At 51.4% G+C, this 17285-nt stretch overlaps 1 protein-coding gene across 1 annotated transcript in view; it reads left to right on the top strand.

Moving 5' to 3' along the window:
* Positions 1-12545: 12545 nt before the first annotated feature.
* The window catches only part of LOC142256078 (protein kinase C delta type-like), a 211222-nt gene continuing 206482 nt past the window's right edge, over positions 12546-17285 (top strand). The window contains exon 1 of the mRNA XM_075327588.1: positions 12546-12812. The gene's annotated coding sequence lies outside the window, so the exon portion shown is untranslated. The remainder of the gene's footprint in view (positions 12813-17285) is intronic.

Genomic DNA, 17285 nt, shown 5'->3' with positions numbered 1-17285 from the left:
CCCTGGCCTTGCGAGTCAGGGGGATCTGCCAATATCCCCGGCTCAGATCCATGATGGTCAGGTACTGAGCCCCGGCCAACTGATCGAGCAGGTCATCGATGCGTGGCATTGGGTACGCATCGGCGACCGTGACCGCATTGAGCCCCCTGTAGTCCACGCAGAACCGAGTGGTTCGGTCCTTCTTAGGGACGAGGACTACAGGCGAGGCCCAAGCGCTGTTGGATGCCTGGATCACCCCCAGCTTCAGCATCTCGTCAATCTCCTGGCGCATGTGTTGCTGCACCTCCAGGGAGACCCGATATGCTGAACGCCGGATCGGGGGATGATCCCCAGTGTCCACGTGATGGACAGCCAAGTCAGTCCTTCCGGGCTGGTTGGTAAACAACCCCCGGAAGGGGTGTAGGGTGGCCCACAGCTGGGACCGTTGGTCCTCCAAGAGCTGGTGGCCAACCTCCACATCCTCAATGGATCCGCCTGCCCTAACCTGGGCTAGCATATCCAAGAGGGTTTCCGCTTCTCCCTCCTCGGGCAGGTTGCACACGGGGAGCGCACATGCCTCCCGCTCATGATGTGCCTTCATCATGTTCACATGGAAGGGCTTCCGCCTTCCACGGGCAGGGTCCAGGGTGACCAGGTACGTCACAGGGTTGAGCTGCTGGTACACGAGGTATGGGCCTTCCCAGGCTGCCTGAAGCTTGTCCTGTGGTACGGGGACCAGTACCCACACCTCTTGACCCACTTGGTAGGTCCTCTCACAAGCGTTCTGGTCGTACCAACGCTTCTGATCGGCCTGGGCTTGAGCCATATTGTCGTGTACCAGTTGCGTCAAGGCCTGCATTTTGTCCCGGAAGCGCATGACATACTCGATAACCGACACTCCAGGGGTGGCCAAATCCCCTTCCCAAGCCTCTTTCACCAGAGCCAGGGGGCCCCGCACACGTCGCCCGTACAGGAGCTCAAACGGTGAGAATCCTGTTGAGGCCTGTGGAACCTCCCGGTAAGCAAATAACAGGTGTGGGAGATACCGCTCCCAGTCACGCCCATGGGAGTCGACCAACATCTTAAGCATCTGCTTTAAGGTGCCATTGAACCGCTCGCACAGGCCATTAGTCTGTGGATGGTACGGGCTGGCCACCAGATGTCGCACCTGGACTTGCTTACAGAGGGCCTCCATCAGCTGGGACATGAATTGGGTCCCCCGGTCAGTGAGCATTTCCTGGGGAAAACCCACTCGGGAGAAAATCTCCAGCAATGCGGTGGCCACCTTGTCAGCCCGAATGGACGACAAGGCCACTGCTTCTGGGTACCGGGTGGCATAGTCCACTACCGTCAGTATGAAGCATTTCCCGGAGCTGCTGGGGATGGCCAGCGGGCCGACCAGATCCACAGCCACCCTCCTGAAAGGCTCATCGATGATTGGCAGAGATACCAGTGGGGCTTTGGGGCGTGGCCCCGCCTTCCCCACTCTCTGACAGGTTTCACACGAACGGCAGTAGGCAGCCACATCGGCCCCCATTTTTGGCCAGTAGAAATGCTGGTTTAACCTGGCCTTGGTCTTAGCGATCCCTAGGTGTCCGGCCATCGGAATCTCATGTGCGATCCGCAACAACTCCGTCCGGAACGGATAGGGTACCACCAACTGTCGGTCCCTGGGCCACGCCTCCGGTGAACCCTGCTGGACCGTGGCCCGGTACAGCCGTCCTTGGTCCCAGACCACTCGCTCCGGGTCCGAGTCCGAGGGAGGCTGTGCCGCCTGCTCCTTAAGAGCTTTCAGGCTGTCGTCAGCTTCTAACGCTGCCTGAAACCCCTGACTAGATGTGGCCAGAATCGACGAGACTGTCACATCTTCAGTCAGTACCCCGGGACCTGTGTCCTGGCCTCCACCTGACTCGGCTGCCACTTGGTCAGAAGGGGAAGAGCTATCGGACCTCCGGGAGGCCCCTTGGCTTCCAGCACTCCCACTGCGGGTGACAGCGGCCACAGCCGCTGCGACCGTGGGTCGTGCCTGCTCCTCCTCCGTTCCTGACCAAGTCGCCGGTTCAGGCAGACCTACCTGGCTTCCTGACACCCCGGTTGTGGGGGAACCATGCACCGAGATCTTACCTGGGAGCACTTCCGCTCCTGGACCGGCCCCAATCTCACCTGCCTGTTCCCCTCCTGCAGCAACAGAACCCCGCTGTGAAATCTCTGGGGACCCCACATTTGCTGTGGTAGCCCCCACCCCACACACTGGTCCTCCCCCTGCAGCACCCTGCTCTCTGCTTATCCCTGCAGAGGGCAACAGATCCCAGCTCACAGGCTGATTACTTGTAGAGGCATTGTCACACCTTTCTCTGACCCCCTCCCCTGTCACAGCTGCAGCTGAGTGTGTGTCTATGGTGTCTATGCAAGCAGAAATATCAGAGTTCACTCCCTCCTCCCTTACATCATTCATAGATAACACATTAACATTGTCCGGAGGCATGTCAGTACTGGCTGAAGGTTCAGCCCTTGGTTGGGGCCCAAACTGGGAGGTTATCTGCCCCAAATCTGTCCCAAGTAGCACGTTTGCAGGGATCCGATCAGTTACCCCCACCTCCCTCACCCCTCGCCCTGCGCCCCAGTCCACATAAATGTCAGCAACAGGCAGCGCCGGGTCAGTGCCTCCAATCCCGGAGACAGCGAGGGTTTTTCCAGGGATCAAGTCTTGGGGGGACACCATCTCAGGCCGCACCAGAGTCACCTCCGAGGCGCTGTCTCGCAGTCCTATGGTCACAGACCGGCCGACGGTGACAGGTTGGAAGCTGTCCAGGGACCTACCACCACCCCCACCCACACAATACACCTTGGGCGGCCCTTGGGACGGGGACGGAGCCGGGGCCTTGGGACGCTGAGGGCACATGGCCTTGAAGTGTCCAGGTAGGTTGCACTGGTGGCACCGTCTTGGTTCCGCCACGGGCCTGGAGAGGGGAGTTGAGGGGGACACCCCCTGCAGTCTAGGGGCAGGTGGGGCAGTCGCAGAATTCATCTTACCCCCTCTCCAGGTGCTGCTGGTGGCCGCTCTCCTGGCCTCAGGGGCCCGGTTGTTGGTGTAGTCATCGGCAAGGGCAGCTGTAGCCGTGGACCCCTTTGGCTTCTGGTCTCGGATGAACTGGCGGAGATCCTCAGGGCAGTTCCACAAGAGTTGCTCCGTGATGAACAAGTCCAGGATCTCCGGTCCGGTGGAAAGCTGCAGGCCTTGGGTCCAGTGGTCGGCAGCTCGGGCAAGTGCCCGCCGGTGGTCAGCCCAGGAGTCCTTTGGTCCCTTCTGTAGGCTCCGGAACTTCTTGCGGTAGGACTCTGGAGTGAGGTTGTACTGTTGGATCAGGGCCCGCTTGATGGTGTCGTAGCCCTGATCTGCCTCAGCAGGCAAGTCCCCAAGGATATCCAGGGCCTTACCCCTTAAACGGGGGGTCAGGTATTTGGCCCACTGGTCCTTGTCCAGATGGTGCTGCAAGCAAGTCCGTTCAAAAGCAGTCAAGAAAGAGTCCAAGTCTCCATCCTTCTCCAGCACTGGGAAGTCCTCAACACGGACCTTTGGAAGTTTGGTGTCTCGAAGGTCACATGTGGCTGATGAGGGCCGGAGCTGAGCTAGCTGCAGCTGGTAGTCACGGTCTGCCTGTCGCTCTCGCTCTTCACGCGCTGCCTGCCGCTCTCGCTCCGCAGCCTCACGCTCTGCGTGCCGCTCCGCAGCCTCAGCGTCACGCGCTGCCTGCCGCTCTGCCCTGCGCTCTGCCAGGAGTTCCTTGTAGCCCTTCTGGTCTCCAGCCTGGAGAAGGGCCATAGCCATTTGAAGAAGGCTATCCGAGCCTCCCAGGCTCGGTGGAATGGCACGTGGTGATCTGCGGCACGCTGCAGAGCTAGGCGATTCACTGTCCCTTTCAGAGCGGAGGGCTGGCATCTGGCTCGTTGAGGAACCTTGGGTGAGCTCCTCCTCATCTTGTCCAGCAGTGCCAGGTTGCGCAATGTCCTCGGCAGAACGGTTTTCTGGCGTCGAGCTCCTGGAGGACTCGTGGGCAACCTCCTCATTGCTGTCCACAGCACCGTCCTCCCTCTCTTCGGCTCCTGCCTTAGCATTGGCCAGTTGCATAGCTCTGCTCCTGGTGCCATCAGCCATTCTTGCAGACTTTTGGTCACTGACACAGAACTGACACCTGATGCCTCCACACACCTTACAGTATCTGCACTCTGACACTCTAGTGTTGAGCTAGTCTGAAGACCCCAGCAGCCACAGCTGCTGCAGGCAGTCTTTAGTGTCTGGGAGTATGGGTCTCACACTCACACACACTATTATCTCGATCCCACCGCTATGCCACCAATATGTCACAAACCACCGGGGGGGTCACTCAGAAATCCCCCGCGCTGGCTACCAGTACGTCACAATCGGGGGGTAACAAGTGGGGGTCACCCCTCCTTTATACCTCCCGACCGACAGACAGAGCACGTGATGCGCTCTCTAGCGCCCCTCTTATAGTCAGGCCAATTATGGATTTGCCCGACAATAAGCAAGGAGGCCGCTATACTACTTATGCCGATTATTGAAGGGTCCCCGGTGAGAGTAAGGTATATATTCCCCCGACCTCCGCGGGCGGAATATATAAAATCTCCCCGAATCTCACTGGCCTCCCCACAGTACTCATGAGCTACAACGCCCCTGCCACCAGTGCGGTCCCAACTCAAGTCCCCATACACCCTTCCGACCTCCACATAGTGCTCAATGACCCCTAAAAAGGGGTACGAACCGCACAAGCCACACGACCACAATTAATCGTGTGCATTACCCGTGCACTTCGAACCCCAAATCACAACACTACTGCTGTCACCCTCTTACCAACATGAGATGTGCTCCGCACCCATTCCCCGCTGAACTGCGGACTTGGCACTACTCACAAAATGAAAGAAAAGCGACCCCACGCTGCCCAAAGTCCAGGAAAACTCAGACACACACCACATGTCTCCGAAAACCCAGACCCCATAAACACGGGCCAGCCATCAAAACATTGCACCCACCCGTTGCCCAATGCTTGTCCACCACTCAGCCGTCAAGCACCGCAAAACACCCCTGGACGGGGCACATCCCCAGACGATTACCTGGTCCTTAGAATCATTAAGGGTCAATGCACACTGCACTAACTTACCCTTCCATGGCATATCACCAGCCCGCCATTAAGGAAGGTGATGTTATAGTTGCAACCTGCTCGCACACTACTTAAAGTACTCCCCCCCCCCCCCCCCCAGCTGCACCACACAACAGTCGTGTCACCATAATACCGGCCAGTCCTGACAGGTGCCCCTAACTGAATGAATGACATAGCATGTAGTGCCGGGGGGGGGGGGGGGGCGGCTACACCACCGCGGGAGACCAGTCACACGGCATCGAAACAACATATCCTGCCTCATGCTCTATACAGAATCCCGACAAATGGATCAACACCCCGTCATCAGCCCTGGCCAGCTAGGTAAACAAACCATTCGCCAACCGGACCCCGAGACCAGTAAATCACACGCTGGGTCACCCAACTCAAATGTTGCACCATCCTTGCGCCAACACATCACCCTGGCCCCCACCGTCCGAGGGCACCAGAAAGAAAAACACTCCAAGGAGAGCTGTATGCCCATAAGGCAAAGCAGGGCCAGCTGCACCAAAATAAACCTCCAGCCCATCGTAAACGAGAACTGCCCACTCTTTATAATACACTCCAATGTAGCATCTGTCAACGGCTGCAACAAAAACCACCCAATACGGTCTGCCAACAGCCCAATCGGCAACCCTAAAAGAACCACAGTAAAACCCACCAGTCCGTACGTACAAAGGTTGTTAAAACTGCCCCTGCGCAGCCACAACCAGCAAACTGCCGTAAGAACCCCATGTAACTGCGATCAGCCAAAACCCCCAAGTGGCACGTGAACCCACGTGTTCAATAAACAAATTCAACCCCCAAAACAGCAGTGCGTTATACCCGGGAACCTAATAACGACCTGCGACATGGCACAATATACTCGGTAACCCAATAATGACCAGCAACCTGCTTAGACGTAGGGCCCCAGGCGAATCAAACACGTTGACTTATCAAACACATGATCACCACAACTACACCCTGAGCAAGAAGAAACCCCTAGTAGTCCCAGGATGGACCATGAACAGAAAATAGGAACTCCACATCCTTAATACCAGATAATCCCCGACTGCCACACAAAAGAAACCACGAGCCTCAACAACCAGACATTGAGCAACCAGAAAACCCCAGCTCCACACAATATATATATATGTACCCCAAGAAATTATAAACAAACACTGAAACCAAAGTACAAGAAAAGGCAACAAACGCCTGCTCAAACCAGGGTTATCATGCCACGCTTTTTTTTTTTTTTTTTTTTTATTACATGACGCCAACTACTGTCTATTAATACACAGCTGGCCAGGAAACCAAATCCGGTAAAAGGTCAACTCCAAACCCCCCGAGAAGATGTCCTCCACCGCTGCCAGAAAGGCCGGTTCCCAAAAGATCTGCCATACCAAGCATCTCGACCTCTCCTGAACGTCTGACCGCAACAACATACCAGCCCCCACTGAACATGAAACCCTTAGTACATACACAGCCCCTATTGGAAAACCGGACCCGGACCGAGGCGTATAAAGTTATAAAGCACACCGTAGTGAAAACTCCATCACCTTCCCCCTCACCTCGGACCAGCGATAGCACACACCCCACTGTAACGTTAAGGATTAAGCCGCCACGTGCATCCCCCCAAACGGCTCACCACGTCAGCAGACTACCATCAAACCCTTATCAAATACTAGGGCGCCGCGATAATCCTCCAGCCAAAAGACCTCGTGACTATCACAATAAAACATGAAACCGCCATGAACATGGCTATCCACCATTGCTTTGCCACTCCGTATCACCACCTGAATCACTCGCAAACCGCCGTGAACTCACCACCATTAATACAAAATCACCCAAAGAATGCAAACACAATCACCAACCAAAATAAAATGATGTCTTCCCCATAGATAGATCCACTATCATGAAAGCATATTGGCATGAAAATAAAACCTCCCCACACTCATGACGTGTACGGAAAGGTCTCCCAGACCACAAAGCAACCCCTCCCTCACAACTTGAACGCTGCCACAGGGACCAGCCGTGCCGTCTCCTTCCAGTCCTCGCCGCCACCACTGGAGCCGTATGCTCCTGCATAGGCCCCGCTGCACTGTTGGAGGCTGCCGTAATGTTTCTCGGCCGCTGCAACGTCCAGCGCTGACACATCTGGGTCAGGTGACACCGGCGCTGGCCCACGTGACCGCAACGCCGGCCCACGTGACCGCGACGCCGGCCCGGGCGACCGCGGCGCCGGATCGGGTGAGCGCGCCGCCGGGTCGGGTGAGCGCGCCGGGTCAGGTGAGCGCGCCGGGTCAGGTGAGCGCGCCGGGTCGGGTGAGCGCGCCGGGTCAGAGGCCATGCGACTGCGGCGCCAGACCACGCGACCGCGACCCGGGTCATGCGGCCGCGCCGCCCACACCACCCTGCTGGACCCCCACGCCGCAGCCGGACGTGTTGAGGAGGCCAGAGCCTCGACTCACCATCTGGACGCAGAACCGACCTCAGAGTCCCTTCCACTTCTGCGACGCCGTCCTGGATCCCTCCACCAACGCCGAAGGGGGTCTGCTGGGCTCCAACTCCCTGATGCCATCGGAACTCCGCCACCTCAGCCGCCCGGTCAACCTTCATCCAGCGCTGGAGCCGGTGCTCTCCAAGCCTCTCCGCCGGTCTCCCCAGGACAAGGGCCTTCTCCTCGGATCCTCCTGCGTTCCCCGACGATTCCGGACGTCTGCCAGGTAAGGAATGACCATCCCCCCACCGATCTTCCCTATATATCCTTCCCACAACTGACCACTCCCTACCCACTCACATGGCCCCATATCCCCCAAAGCTCCACCCCACACCTTCCCGCACAAAAACACAACACCTTAACCCTTCACCCTTCACTACCCTTGGGCCTAGCATCTCTCCTCAGTCATGTGCGCCCTCCCTGTAGCCCCTTTGGGGCAGGCGTCCGGGCTTGTCTTTGATCTTGAGTGCCAAGTTTCTACATCTGCTTGAGACAGTTTTGGACCCTCCTTGTGCACCCCCCAGAAGTGCCGTGTATCAACTCACTAAGTATGGAGAGGGGGAAGCATTGGGAGCTCATTATGGAAAAGGGGTAGCATGGGGATTCAGTATGAACAGGGGCAGTGTGAGGGCTCAGTATGGAAAGTGGGCAGCATGGGTGGGCTCAGTATGGAGTGGAGCAATGTAGGGGACTCAGTATGAAATATGAGGTAGTATGGGGGGGCTCAGCATTAGGCATGAGGTAGCATGGTGGTCTCTGTACGATGAGTGGGGCAGCATGGTAGTCTCTGTACAATGAGTGGGGTGGCATGGTGGTCTCTGTATAATGAGTGGGGTGGCATGGTGGTCTTGTATTATGAGTGGGGCAGCATGGTGGTCTTGTATGATGAGTGGGGCAGCATGGACGTCTCATTATGGAAAAGGGGCAGGCAGCATTTGGAGCGCATTAAGAAGGGGCAGCATGGGAGGCTCAGTATGGAGAAGGGCAGTGTGAGAGCCCCATATGGAGAGGGGCAGCATGCATGGGACATTGTGAGGAGGGGGCAGCATGATGTGGGAACAATGTGCAGATCATATATCATAATTGAAGGTGTGGTGGGTATAATTTATAAGTGTGGCGTTTTAATTTATTATGGCGCTGTGTGGTGGTCATAGTATTTAAGTGGGGACGGTGTCGTGGGAATATTTTAAAAGAGAGGATAGTGTGGAAGATATACATTAAGAGGGATTGTGTGGAGTAATATTCTTTTGCACAGTGAGGAGCAGTTATTTTTATTTTAGCCCACAGCATAGGGCTTATTTATGGCACAGCGTTTGTGGTTATTGTTATTCAGGAGCATTATAATGACATTGTTATTTTTCAGGGCACCATGGTGAGATGTGCTGCAGAAGGGTGAGATGTGCTGCAGAAGACCGGAGAAGAGGCAAGTCTGCAGATAGGAGCTGTGGGTGTGAAGTCATCATGGAGTCGGGGTCATGAGAAAACAGCGATCGGTGAGTGAATTATCACAGACCTTACACTACACTAACATGTACACAGGTTTAGGGGAAAAAATGACCAGAGTGCTTCTTTAAATTGAGATATACATACTGATAGATATATGTCTGCATTTCCCCCAAAAAGTTCCGAGTTGACTGAAAAGTATGTATTTCCTTTTTATTATATAGGAGTACACGCAGAATGGGGGGTGTACAAATATCTAGAGGAATCCCCTTGTCAGTGTACAATGGTAACCCCCTCTAATAGATTAAAGGGAGGAGCTAGAGTGGATCTGTTGGAACACGCCCATTATATTCTTTAATTCAGAGTCAGGGTTGGGTGACTATACTGGAATTTGTGGTGATATAATATCCACATTTTTACCATATATCTTGCTTCTAATCTTAAATATGCCCACTATATCCCATGATTCCAGGGCGGGTTGAAATTACACTTATACAACACCTGTAGACTGATAGGCTTATCTTTTTAACCACAATAGTACTTTCCAGTTCTTATGTTCCGCAGCGAAACATGTATATGTCTGATATCTTATATGATATATATAGGAGAATACATGGGGGTCTTTTGTGACCGTGCTTGTTCATACACATCTATGTATGTGTCACGCCCCCGGTGTCCCAGCACCATTCCTTACCCACTGATCCGGTCCTGGTGTCCCGTCGCCGCTCCGTATTCACTGATCCGGTCCTGGTGTCCCGACGCCGCTCCGTACCCACTGATTCGGTCCCAGTGTCCCGGTGCCGCTCTGTATCCACCGATCCGGTCCCCGTGCTCTCTGACCGCGGCTGCGGCTCCCGCTCCTGCACCCCTGCGTCCCCTGTGCTTCCTGCTCGGCGGTCCCCCCGGCTTGCTGCGACTCGGGACTCTGCCTCCAGCCCCTCTGCGTCCTGTCCCCGGCCTCCTGTGCTTGCCTCTGGCTCCCGGGCTTCGCGCATGCAAATTAGGGCGCGGGCACGCTCATTCACCTTTTCTTAAAGGGCCAGCATCCCTGGAACAGGAGATGGCTGATTGCAGGTGCAGAGTATAAAAGACTTCCTGCTACATACGGGCGGTGCTTGTTCAACAAGTTCTCAGAGCTTAGTATCTTGTGATTGTGTTCAAGCCCTCTGTGTCCTGTTCCTGGATTAATCCTGTCTCTGTCCTCAGAACCTGACGCCCGGTGTGTGCCACAGCTGGTCCGGCTCCCTGGAGATTCCCCGGTGTCCGTTAGCAGTGGACCTCTCCATCGTCCCTCTGCTTCACTCCGCCACCGGCTTCGGATTACATCTGAAGTCTCCAGCCTGCACTCGTCACTGGTTCCGGACTCCGCCTGCTGTCTTCATCCGGGCCCGGTCATCCGTTCTGACTCCCTCCGGTCCAAAGACATCACGGGAGTGGCCTCAGTATTCCCTCCGGACATTCCAAGCACGCTCCCAGTATCCCGCCTGTGTTCCGGCTACTGTGCATCTAGGCCCTCTGGGGTGGTCGCCAGACAGTCCCTGTATAGGGGTTCGCTCCTGGTGGCCTCCCTGGGGGAGTCCGGTGCATGGTCAATTCTGGACTGAACAAGCGTCCCAGCTGGCTGGACTGCAACAGAAACTGGTGCGACAGCGTGAAACTCAAACCCGCATGCTGACTTTCATGTCGTCTGTGGACAACCGTTTGAAAACTCTACAGGCCACGGCCACGTCCCTGTCGGCGCAACAAACCGCGACAGCGTCCGCACCTGTGTCTCTCTCTGCATCGCAACTCCGCCTCGCTTCTCCGCCTCGCTATGCTGGGGATCCCAAGACCTGCAGAGGCTTCCTGAACCAATGCTCCCTGCATTTCAAGTTAGTCCCACATCTGTTTGTCTCGGGCCAAGCAAAGGTGGCCTTCCTGATGTCTCATCTAGATGGGGAGGGGTTGGCTTGGATGAACCCCTCTGTGGGAGAGAGAGGATCCGGTTACGCACAACATTCGGGAGTTTTTGGAGACCTTTCGCAGAACCTTTGACGAGCCCGGACGCACCACTTCAGCGGCTTCTTCACTCCTTCGGTTACGCCAAGGCTCCCTAACGGTTGGCCAGTACGCCATCCGGTTTTGCATGCTTGCCTCTGAACTAGGCTTGGATCCCTCATCTCACACCTAGATACGTCGGGCTGCATACCATTGTTGACCCCGCATTTTTCTGTATACTGCTGTATGGACTATTGTATTTACTGTATGGTTACGGCGGGGCACCGTTTGTTTGTCAGCATATCCCAATATCTGGAATACCTGTGTCTTTTCACGGGCGATTTTCAGCTGGGCTTTCACTATTGTTAGCTCATTTTCAGAGCGGCCCTACGTGGCACTGTGTTGTGAGGACGCCATCTGCTGGCGTTCACCGTCTGACTCTACGGTTCTCACATTTTTATGTATTCTTTGTTTGCTATGACGCTTTTATAATATCTAATAAAACTATTTATACACTTTTTGCAACCAAGTCGTTGTACAGAATTTTCTTTTCTTTTCATCTTAATCTCTGTATATGGCTTCTTCCATATTGCAAATATGGCACGGGATCGTCCGTGTCTGTTGGTATCGTTTACTTATAGGCTGCAATAACGAAGTATTGTCTGCCGCCTTCTGGGAGGGTCTTTCCGGTCGCATCAAGGACGAGTTGGCAGGTCGTGATGTACCAACTACCCTGGATGGCCTAATCAACCTGGCCTCCCGGATTGACCTCCGCTTTCAAGAATGAGCCCAGGAAGCAATCCGTGAGAAGAAACCGGTATGCCATGTTCCTACCCCAGAACTTTCGTTCTCCCACCGTTGCTGTCGTCTGGTACTTCTACCTCCGAGCCCACGCAAGTGGATCGCCTGGGCCAAGCTGCACTACGCCGGGCATATACACTGTATATACCCCAGGTTCCAATGTATTATTATTTAAGCGCTGCGGAATATGTTGGCGCTATAGAAATAAAACTTATTATTATTATTAGTCAGTTGTCCAGGTCTGTAGTGTAGAAAGATGAAATTCACATCATAAAAATTTTCTCCAGATATTTCACAAAATCCACAGACGTAATAATCCTAGAGATCCATCAATCCAAATGGGAAATTTGATTGGGGATAGGCCATTGATCACAGCAAAAAGAGCACCTAGCCTTGGTGATCACCTGGTTAGGATCTGTAAGAGGGTGTATAGAGCTATGCCTGTAGTGATGACATTTGACCACTAGATGTCAGTAACACTCACTGTTATTCTAAATGTTTTAAAGTGTTAACAAAACAACACTTAAATCATTTTATGAATGCTGTGATGTGAATAATAAATTAACTATGCACTAAAAATACAACTTTGCTGCTGGAATTAGGAAAATATTTTTATCGTATCACTGCTCTGTCACTCAATCTGAGCAGGAATAAAGTTTTGTTGTGGCAGTTGGTTGTCATGGGAACGAGCAGAGAGGAGATGCGCTTGGACTGAAAGCTCCTGTTTTTATCTATGGAGAAAGAATAATCCGGAGAAGACATGCCTGTTATTTCCAGTTTCCTCCCTATAAGTTCAGCAGTTTTGTGTTACTGTGGGTGATGACGTTTGGGACAATTACCTTCTATCCCAGTTCGGAGGAGAGCGGGGAAAAGCACAGCAGTTGGATAAACGGAATTGAGGAGGCGTATTCCGAAGCACATGTCTACCATCAAGCTGGCGTCCAGTGATTTGCTAAAAGGTAAAAAACGTACATCTGTCGCTTCCCACTTCCTTACTAACAATGGGGACAGTCCTAGGGGACTACGGGGGGTTGGCCTTGAGCGACTTAAGAGCAATATGAGGGGTGGGGATACCACAAAATGGATGATACAGCTGGAGTCCAGATGGATCTGGTGTTTAAACACCGTTTCCCCCATGGGTTTAAATAAGGAGTTGCTTTTTACTGGTTTCTTGGGTTGAGCCTTTATTTGATTTATTTGATTGTAGTGTTTACTTTATATGTATCTCTCATCCCTAGCTTGCCCATTTCCCATTTGGATTGATGGATCTCTAGGCTTATTATGTTTGTGGACTTTGTGAAATATAATTTTTATGATGTGAATTTCATCTTTCTACGCTACGGACCTAGACCACTGACTACTACAACATTGGAACCTGGGAGATATATATATATATATATTTTTTTTTTTTTCCAAATGGACTTTACAACTATTTTTATTAGTATGTCATGAATCTTCATGATCTCCTTTGTTAGATCTGTTGGTCTGATATCCAATTGTGATCAATGCATTTCATATCATATTGCTTTTGCCACAGTCTTGATGTATATAATTAATACATTTGTCATGCCTCCCCATGTAAATTTATTTCATTTTTGTGCAATATATATTCTACCTTCGGTTTCAAACCTTCTTGGATATTATGTGGGATTTCTGTATATCATATTGATTGGGATTTCTGTATATCATATTGATATTATCTTACCTGTTTTTCAGTAATATTCTTAGGGTGTTTACAACATGAAATGTGACCATTGTATTATAACTTTAAACATGATTAGGTCAATTTTATGGAACAACATAAATTCCTCTTTTTCTTTGGGGTTTATATCATATTTTTTCTTGATAGATAAGTCCAGCTAGATATATTTATTGTCATCAGCCTCCTTGTCTACCACTAGATTATCTGTGCTCCACTGATCCTTTCATGTTTATAGGTTGGTACATTGCCCTTATTTGCGAGAGTGCTACAATGACACTTAATCTGGATAGATTGCATCCTTCCTTGTATAATGCCGTTCTCATGCAGACTTTATGGATGTTTGGAACCGCGAGTGCTGTTGCACTGGACGCATGCGCAGTAGATCAGCTTCTGTCATCTTGTTTTATTAACTTGCGCATGTACAGTATGTTATTTGTTGGACTTATATCGCTGTGAATTCTAGCGCATGCGGCTGTATCAATTTGATTCTATTGACCCGGAAGCAGCTGTTCAGCAATTGCGCATTGGCCACTTCTGGATACTGAGAGCATCATATGACCGCAGAAACACCGGTACCAGTTTGTTTAATTCTAATTTTTGTGTATATATATATATATATATATATATATATATGTGTTCTTTTGATTTGTGTTTACTTTCTCTTCCCCTGATGAAGCTCGGCGAGCGAGCGACGCGCGTTGGGTGGGTTGTTATTGGCACCTTTCTATATGGCTGCATATTTGCTGGCATGTTGATAATATCAGGACCTCATTTTAGGTGAATTTTTCTTATGTGCCCCTCTCCATTGGACTTGGTTTTCAGGTGGTTACCTTCTGATTCACTTTCAGTCTCTGTACCATTATTGTAATTTATGGTATATATTTATGAAAAATATTAATTGAATTAACCTTCTATATATTTTGGTACATGATCTTGTTGTGAGGTCCCTTTTTGATAGGTGTCTTGGTTTTAATTGTTTTTATTGTTGTTTGCACAAATTTAATAAAACCTTGTATTTTTTGCTAATTGTTGTGAGTAGAGTGCTCTTTACCTACCCCTTTTTTTTCTCTTGTTTGCCATATGTATTTTGGTAGGTTTTGCACCCTCACTATTCCTATTGTCTATTCTTAATTTTGATTTGATATAGCTGAGCACCCCATCTCCCCCTTTGTTTTTAACGTGAGCCTGTGACTCAGACAGGTGTCGGCGTTAATTGGGAATTAGGGAAGTCCTATTGCAGACAAGTCTGGTCTATATAGGAGAGCACTTTTTGCCTTGCCGGATATAATTGTATTTTCCTCAGTCTCTGTTCCTGGCTTGGAGTTTTGACCTTCTGTTTGCCTGAGCAAGACTTCGGCAGATAAGTTCTCTGTTTTTACTTGCTTCCTGGTTTACATCTTAGGGTGTTGTTTTTCCTTGTTTTGCTTTGTATCTGCTTTCTTGCAGATGAAATTTGGTTTCTTTTGTGTTGTGAGCATGGGGGTTCCCCTTTGCTAGCTCTCCTGAAGGAAAAGGGATTTTCTCCCTGTCTAATTTGATTATTTGCTCTTCTGTATTTTGTGTTCTTTTTTGTATTTTGTTCTCCCTTTATTTACAGGAGCACCTGATATAGTGGAGGTGAGGTCGTTCCACCTCTAGGGCCATTTTTACTATCAGGAGTTTGGTATTTTTCTACAGGGATTTTGTACTGACCGCAATCAGTTTCCTTTCCTTTTCTTTGTATTAAGTTAGTTTGGCCTCGCTTTTGCGAGTTCTATTATTCCTATCTGTGTACTGTGTTTTCCCTATATCACCGTAATCTTTGTATGTGGGGATACCTATTCCTTTGGGGACTACTCTGAGGCAACTTAGATTTCCTCATTTCTTTCTGTGAGGCCTAGCTAGTTTCTCAGGCTGTGACGTGGCGTCTATGTTTTTGGGAACGTTCCACTGCTACCTCTAGTGTGGTCTGATAGGGGATTGCGGTCAGCCCAAGTTCCAACTACTCCTGTTTTCTTGGTGTTTTTTCATCAATGGGAGTATTTTGTAATCTTCCACGGTTCCCGGATCATAACACTCCTCCTCCCAGGTTTCTGACTAGTGGATTGGATGTGTCCCATCAATAGTTGACCACCTGAAAAGCCCATTTCTAGCCTGTCACCCAGTCTGGAGGAAAGGACGTGGATTTGTGTGTGTGTGTTGTGTTAGTTACCAGCACTGGTCTTCCAGGAATCCGGGGTTAGATGTGGCACCTGAATTTTGATAATGACTGATCACTCCTGCCAGAGAAAGAAGCAGATTTGTCTGATAAGATATATTACAGCGCTGCTTATTTTCATGTACAATATTGATTTATGAAATAAAAAAAATTAAAACAATGGTTACCCTTTATTTCCTGATGTAGTAAATTTGATACATAAAACACCATTGGCCAGTATGATAACATCACAAGGCAGGTGACATCACAGTGCTTCGGATATCATAGACCTCACATGACATCACAACTTCCATAGAATGTACAACGTTCTTATCCAAAGCCATCTTGTGTAACCGCTTGAAGATGATAGATGCAGTTAAGTAGCACTTTACTGAATGCTGGAGGCAGGGCCACCATCAGGGCATTACTACTGGGACTCTTGTACCGAGCCCGGTGTAGGGATGTGTCGGTCGCGAACAATCCGACACAAAGATCCGTCTCCCTGCTGTGACCGACCGGAGCCGGATCACTAGTGTGAGCCACTGAAATCTCTAAACGGCTCTTTTCGCCGCTGAAACCCCACCCACCCACGGCTAAACTCCGCCTACTCAACAATCTAATTGGTCACTTGTAAGTGGGTGGGGTTTAGCCGTGGGTGGGCGGGGTTTTGGCGGGGTTTTGGCGGCGCTACAATAAACTTAAATATGTGTTCACCTGGGGTAAACACATATTTAATAAGGAGCCGAGAACGATCTGAAAGAGCCGGCTCTTTTGGTGAGCGGAGCCATGGGAACCGGATCAGCAAAAAGAGCCGGACTGCCCATCACTAGCCCGGTGAGCAGCAGGCAGGAGGGGGGGCCTGGCTGACAGCCCGGGCTCCTCCCCTTTCATTCCTCTGCTCACCGGGCCCCATGGGCAGGGGGCGGGGACGTAGCACTGGCAGACATATCGCGGTGCAGCACCTGCAGTCGCACAGGGGCCCCAAGCGGGAGCGGGCCCCTAGAGCCTGAAAACGTGTTAACCCCTTAGCGACCTATGACGTACTGTGTACGTCATGACTCCCTGGTACTTAAGGACCCATGATATACCCAGTACGTCATGGCGAGATCATGGCTGCGATCGCTGCAAATAATATCTTAGATTCAGGGAGGAGGGGACCTCTGCCTGACCTCAGGAGGGGTGGTGTCTCCTCCCCAGACCTAAGGAGGCTGTGATTGGCTGAGCGGTGATCGTCAGCCAATCACAGCCACTGTAATGTTGCAGCCATTGAAAATGGCTTAAACATTGAAATTCAGTCATCATCAGTGCAGCTGTAGCAACGATCATTGGCTGGAGCTGGGTGACCTCAGTTTCCCCTGCCCCCAGCTCTGATTGGAGAGATCGGCCTTGTGACCAATCTCTCCAATCACTGTGGATCTGGGGCCGGAGACCGCTCCCCTCAGCTTCACTCCGTCCATGGAAGCTGATGGGAGCGATCGGTAAGTTATAGCCACTGTCTCCTAGTCCTTTCAGCCGCCGGCTGCAGAAGTCACTGCCCCCCATCCACCGCCACTG

This window comes from Anomaloglossus baeobatrachus, chromosome 11, assembly GCF_048569485.1.
Source record: "Anomaloglossus baeobatrachus isolate aAnoBae1 chromosome 11, aAnoBae1.hap1, whole genome shotgun sequence".
NCBI classification, from domain to species: domain Eukaryota; kingdom Metazoa; phylum Chordata; class Amphibia; order Anura; family Aromobatidae; genus Anomaloglossus; species Anomaloglossus baeobatrachus.
The sequence above is the reverse complement of the archived record's forward strand: the minus strand, read 5'-3'. Positions and strand labels throughout refer to the sequence as shown.